This window comes from Thunnus thynnus, chromosome 1 (genome assembly GCF_963924715.1).
Source record: "Thunnus thynnus chromosome 1, fThuThy2.1, whole genome shotgun sequence".
Lineage (NCBI taxonomy): Eukaryota > Metazoa > Chordata > Actinopteri > Scombriformes > Scombridae > Thunnus > Thunnus thynnus.
The window spans coordinates 36,142,153-36,148,152 of record NC_089517.1 but is presented as its reverse complement, the minus strand read 5'-3'; the positions used below and the strand labels follow the sequence as shown (position 1 = coordinate 36,148,152).

The following is a 6,000-nucleotide window of genomic DNA, read 5'->3' as shown; positions in this document are numbered from 1 at the left end:
GTGTGAGCTACATCTATTACATTTAACTGCTGTGAGATATTACAGTGTTGACCTTAAGTTAAAGGGAAATTTCTGTGGTGTTTACTCTGAAAAACTTGAGATGTAAAATGTAGCTAACTGAGTACTTTTGCATTGTGTTATAATGGTGTTGTGTGCATAGCATCGTAACAGTTCTAGTTTCATACTGTTAGTGTGATAAACAATTTTGTTTGTGCATAAGGAGATAATATAGAAGTGAAAGCACTTAAATGTCACTATACCACACACACACCAAGAAAATAAATCACTAATTTAAGTGAATATTACGTAATATTTAATTACGTAAAATAGTGGAGTGTGATTATGCTGTTACTTGAAACAAGTTGACTCATCTTGAAATAGGCAGACCTAAACCCATATTAAATTTAAAACTAGTCCTTAATCTCAGATAACAGGAAATTGATTTTTACTGAAATCACAATCGGGACTGCAAGTGAAATTTCTGTCAACATTTATTGACTGTTGAAAGTAGTCTGGAAAGAGCTTTCACACCAGTAACAGTCTTATTGTGCAAATTCCTGAAAAAACAAACAGGTGATTCAATAACCTACTGCATTGTTAGACTGTGGGCAACCTTCAGTCTACTCTCAGACACCCATTGTCACAGAAAGGGCATTGTAAGGTCATCAGCGGCAGTGCATCAACAGCCAGGAGGAGGTTATAGATTCTACCAGGACCGGACTGGTGATGGGCCGTCTCTAGAGAGACATACTGGGGTCCTCCAATGGCTGAGAGCAACAAAGAGGAGACAAAAAGTAGAACAAAATTAAACCTCAGGCATATCAATTTAATTTCAGTTAAACTGACACTGACTCAAACTCACCTCAAGAACATGGAACAGTGCCTCACTTATTGATCCAAGCTTATTGGTGGGACAGTTGGGGAAGGAAACATTGAAGGTAGTGCCTTCAACAACGCAATGGCTTGTCCAGCTGAAAAACAATATGGATACATCGAATGCATTGTCCTTGTTTTTGATAGGCAATTTGACTGTGATATTAAGTATAATTGAAAAGTAAGCACAAAAGCAAAAAATACTTCGGTGCAGTGCCCAAAGTAGTGTAATCATGGAAAAACTATGCTGTTGGTGAATTACAGTGTTTGTGTGTATATGTGTGTTGTGTATATATCCATGAATCTTAATGTCAGCTTGGGAAATTGTATATAATCTGGTGCAACTTGAAAAGTTGCCCTGAATGTTTTGTTAGGAGACAGGTTGTGGGATCATCAAAATCAAATGGTTCTCCTTCTAGGGATATTGAATGTGCACAGAAAAATGAAAGAGCAGGGATATGTAGGGGAATAAAAAGCATAAGGCTCATATGTATACATGACAAAAGGTAGTTGTGGTGTTTAAACCCTCTAGTGATCACTACTACCTTGGAACTACTATTTTGCTGCAATTCAGGCAAAAGAGATTTTTGATTTTTTTTTTCAGTTTAAATTGCAGTAATAACTGAGCATAATAGCCTGTCATTTGATTAAAGGGGAATACCACCCATTTTAAAAATTCACATATGTTCTTCCTGTACTCCAGGAAAGTTCAGTCATTATTTGTGAACATGCATCACTAAGTCAAAGCTAGAAATCAGAGGGAGAACCCTCCAATCAGTGATGTAACTGGGATGCAAAATTTGCTGCTCCATAGACAAAGAATGGGGCTCTGATGTTATAAGGCCATAAAATGTTTGTGTTAGCTCTTACACCCAAATGAGGTTTATATTCTAATATTGCTAGAAGTTATGAACCAGAATTAAAACCTCATATGAGTGCAAGAGCTCATACCAACATTTTATGGCCTCAAATTCCCCTTTAACACATTACACACTGCCCAACATATATATAAGCATAATGGCACTCATGAAGCAAGTAGAAACTTCAAGGCTGCAAAGTCAAGTGATAGAAACTATTAAATAAGAGAACAGGCAATATACCTTTCTAATTAGAAATATGCTGTTGATGTGGACTGGGGGCTTTGCTGCTGGTGCTTGACTGGAGATAATTGCAAGGGGAGCAGCTCCGCAGGCTCTGAAGTCCTTCCCAAAACTGTAGGGGTAGACATGCAACAAGGGAGTCGTGAGGGTTGTAAGGAGGTGGATGTCTGAAAAGAAATCAGAACCCACAAGTGATTTCATGTATATCTGTGCATGCATAAAATATAAAAAATATATTGTTAATACTGATTCAAATTCAAGTACAAGTCCAAATTCCGTCAGTTGAGTTTGCCCACTCTTAAAAAAATTACAGTGTGCTGCTGATGCCAGTAACCTGATAATAGCATTATGGAGTAACTGTTAGTAATTGGGAATTGGAAGGTAAGTTACTAATACATTCAAATCGCACAACATTCATTAATATACATGGGTGGTCCCAGAGGCAAAGTCCCCCCCCCCCCCCCCCCCCCGTCAGAGATTAATGAACTGTATTCTGTCAACTGCTTATCAAAATGCTGAAAAATATAAAAAATATACAGAAATGTCATGTACAGAAATGTCTAAAAAAAACATAAGAGAGAGAGAAAATATAATATATAATCAGAGATCTAATGTCAGAGATCTAACAGAGAATGGAAAGAATAGGGGGAATGCACACCTGTTAGGGAGGTGCTGACCATGGCCAATAGTACTGGTTCGATATTAATGGAAGGCGAAGCATCTCTAAACTAAAAGCCTCTCTAATCATATCCTGCCAGTTTCCTCACTCCACAGATATCCACATCAGTTTTGTGCCAGCAGGTGGCACCAAGTCCCTCCATGCTCCATGCTAGAGTAAAGCCAAATTCAGCAGAACTCTCTACAATGCCCGTAAAGGCAGATTAGTACTTTTTTGCTGTTACAGAAATATTATTATTTTATTATAATTACTTCAAAAAAACCAAATTGTTTAATGAATACAAATATTTGTATTTGACTATGGCAAGGTGAAGCCTGTGTCCAAAGACAGTCTTCTCCCATCATTCAGCTGGACTGCCCTCACATTGTTGGTCCCACTGTCAGTAGTCAGGGCCACCTGCCTCTCCTTTCCCAGTCCCCAGGAATCAAGGGCCTCTCTCAAGCCTTGTGCAATTATTTCTCTGGTGTGTTAAAGCAAAAGAGGTAAAGAAATACAGATTAATCAATAACATATCCTTATAGATTAGAAGCTTTAAAGACAGTAAATGATGAAAAACAAAGTACAGTTATATATGAAGGTGAGTGGTGAAGATTAAGTGGCGGCCCTAGACCCCAGAGAACTTGTAAGCCTAGGATGCAGCAAGAAGACAATTAGAGCAGTTAGAGCTTCAATAATACAGCAGATTGGTGTTCCCATAAATGCAAGGTAAAAGAGGATTCATTGGGGGTAGATCAAACGAGTTTCATGGCCTTCATTTGTAAAATTATTAACGTGGCTACCAAGCAAGAGAAAAAAAGTAGTAGAATTAAGACAGTGGTGAATGCATATTCACTGATATGCACTGGATATTAAAGACTTGAGAGCAGAAGATACTCTTGAAATGTTGAAAGTAAATTCTGATGGAGGGTCCCGGGGTAATGACTAACATAGTTTTTATAGTGATCCATTTACTACAGTGGAACACGAGAAGCCTCATTGCTAATGGTCAAGAATTTAAAAGATATGTATCAGACTCAGAACCTTGACCGGATATCTTATGTATACAAGAAACCTGGCTACACCCCCATCTTGACTTTATTATACCAGGATAAACCTCAGCTAGGCATGACAGGGTAGACAATGAAGGTGGTGGTTGTGTTACATTTATAAAAGATAGAATAGTTTTTCGAATCACCAGCAGACATGGAATGTTTAATTGTTGAAGTGTGTAATGCACACTTCAATGCAATCAAAATAATCAACTTTTACAATCCATGCAAGAAGTTGAGTGTCGAAATGTTTAATGCAATTGAACATAGTAATAGAAGAGAAATCTGTTGCAGTGATATTAACACTCATAATAGCTTTTGAGGTAGTAAACACACGGACAATAATGGCAATGTGGTTGAAGAACTGTTGGAGGAAAGATCACTGGTCTGTCTTAATGATGGCAAAGGAACAAGATTAGATGTATACAGAAATGTTCATCATGTCTAGATGTAATGTTAGTATCTAGAAATATAGCGTGTTCATATGAATGGAAGGCTAATGGCATAGGAAGCAATCATTTTCCAATTTTTGTTCTATAAATATCAATGTGCATGCCCAAGAAAGGTACATGTTAAAGAAATGGTGGAAAATTTTCAAGAATACCACACTGAGAAAGCAAATTTGATTTTGATAGATGGTAATATTGAAGAATGTGCTTCTATAGTAACTAATTTAAGTTTGAATGATGCTTTGAAAAGCATACCCATGAGTAGAATAACTGGGAAAAGGAAAGTGGTGGCACGGTGGAATGAAGAATGTAGCTGTTAGAGAACGAAATAAAGCATTATGAGTATTAAGAAGCAAGTTGAATCAAGAAAACTTAATAGACTACCGAAGGACAAAAGCTCTGACTCATAGAATTATCAAATTCAGCAAGAATAACACATAGAGGAAATACTGTTCTACTATAGGAAGAGAAGTGGAGCTAGGTGATGTATGGCTAATGTTAAAGAAAATTAGTGGAAAAAGGAAGTACACTAAAATTCCAGTGCTAGAGGATTTAGAAAGAAAAGGCTATGTATTGGGTAAGAGCTTTGCCAATATACACAGTGGAAATCACTTGGACGATCTGCATAAAAAGAGGAAAGAGGAAGGTCTTAGTGAAAACCGTGATGTAATTAAGAAAAAAAGATAATGAAGACTCAACTATTGATGCTGAGCTGACAATCAGTGAGTTAGAAATAGCATTACATGGCACTGGATACACAGGATGGGACAGGACCAACTAAGATATGCTATGTTCCATAAATTATCTGATCAAGTACTGAGTATCATCCTGGAACTACTTAATAAGATATGGAGAGAAGGATTGATGCCAAAAAGTTGGAAGAGTGCACTTAATTTACCTTTTAGTAAACCCAGTAAAGACCCAAATAATGCTGGAAATTATAGACATGCTGTTGTTAAAGTAAGTTATGAAATAGAGAAATCAATTGATGGTGATCGTTTTCTTTGATATGATATGATATGACTATGTGGAGGGAAGGACTGCTAATTCAAATGAATTGCAGGATAGCATACCTAGCAACGGCAGCAACTCAATAGATTACCATGGTTTTTTAGCTGACGACTGAAGCAAATCTACCAGCCACTTGCATATTTTACCAGTATTTGGCTCGTGCTAATTTTGTGCCCTGACTGTCAGTAAGGATGTTCAGCATAACAACATGGTATCTCCTAACTCCCTTCACTTTCATCAGCTGGTGGCGAGCAAAACATGGGAACTTGGCTTGGGTCTTGAGGAGTTGTGGCATTCATTCACTGACAAATAGCCTAAACTGTACGCACATTGCATTGCTAAGTTCACAGCTATACTGCTAACTTCATACTCTCTGCTCTGGTCGCCAGCCTCACCATCACACACACGCTCTCTCTCTCTCGTCCACACACTTGTACACATACAACCTACGACCATGTTGAAGTTTAACAGAGTTACACCGAGCTGAACGGGTTGAGACTACCTAGCTAGATGGGTGGTAACAGTGTACAGGAGATGGTATCCTCCAAAAATGGCTGACTTGCTGTCGATGACATCACATTCCCATTTTCTATATGGAAAAGAATAAGGAAAAATAAAAATAAAAAAATAAATAAATGACATTATATAAAAATAAATAAATGTATATTTTTAAAAATATATAAATGAATTTGTATACAAATGAATGTGAAAATATATGAAAATGCTTATAATTATTCTTTTATATTTTGTTGTTTGTCTTTATATTTCCACATTTATTCTTTCATTTATTCCTCTTTATATTTCCACATGTATTTTCTTATTCTTTCACAGATTTATTCTTTTTTTATGGCACTCCGATG

At 37.0% G+C, this 6,000-nt stretch overlaps 1 long non-coding RNA gene across 1 annotated transcript; it reads right to left on the bottom strand.

Annotated features, from left to right (window-relative positions):
- Positions 1–475: 475 nt before the first annotated feature.
- Positions 476–3,877, bottom strand: LOC137189608 (uncharacterized). The gene is made up of 4 exons (XR_010929673.1): positions 3,016–3,877; positions 1,974–2,085; positions 863–971; positions 476–767 (listed from the first exon to the last, which is right to left on the bottom strand). It is a non-coding gene; the product is annotated as an uncharacterized lncRNA (long non-coding RNA).
- Positions 3,878–6,000: the final 2,123 nt, after the last annotated feature.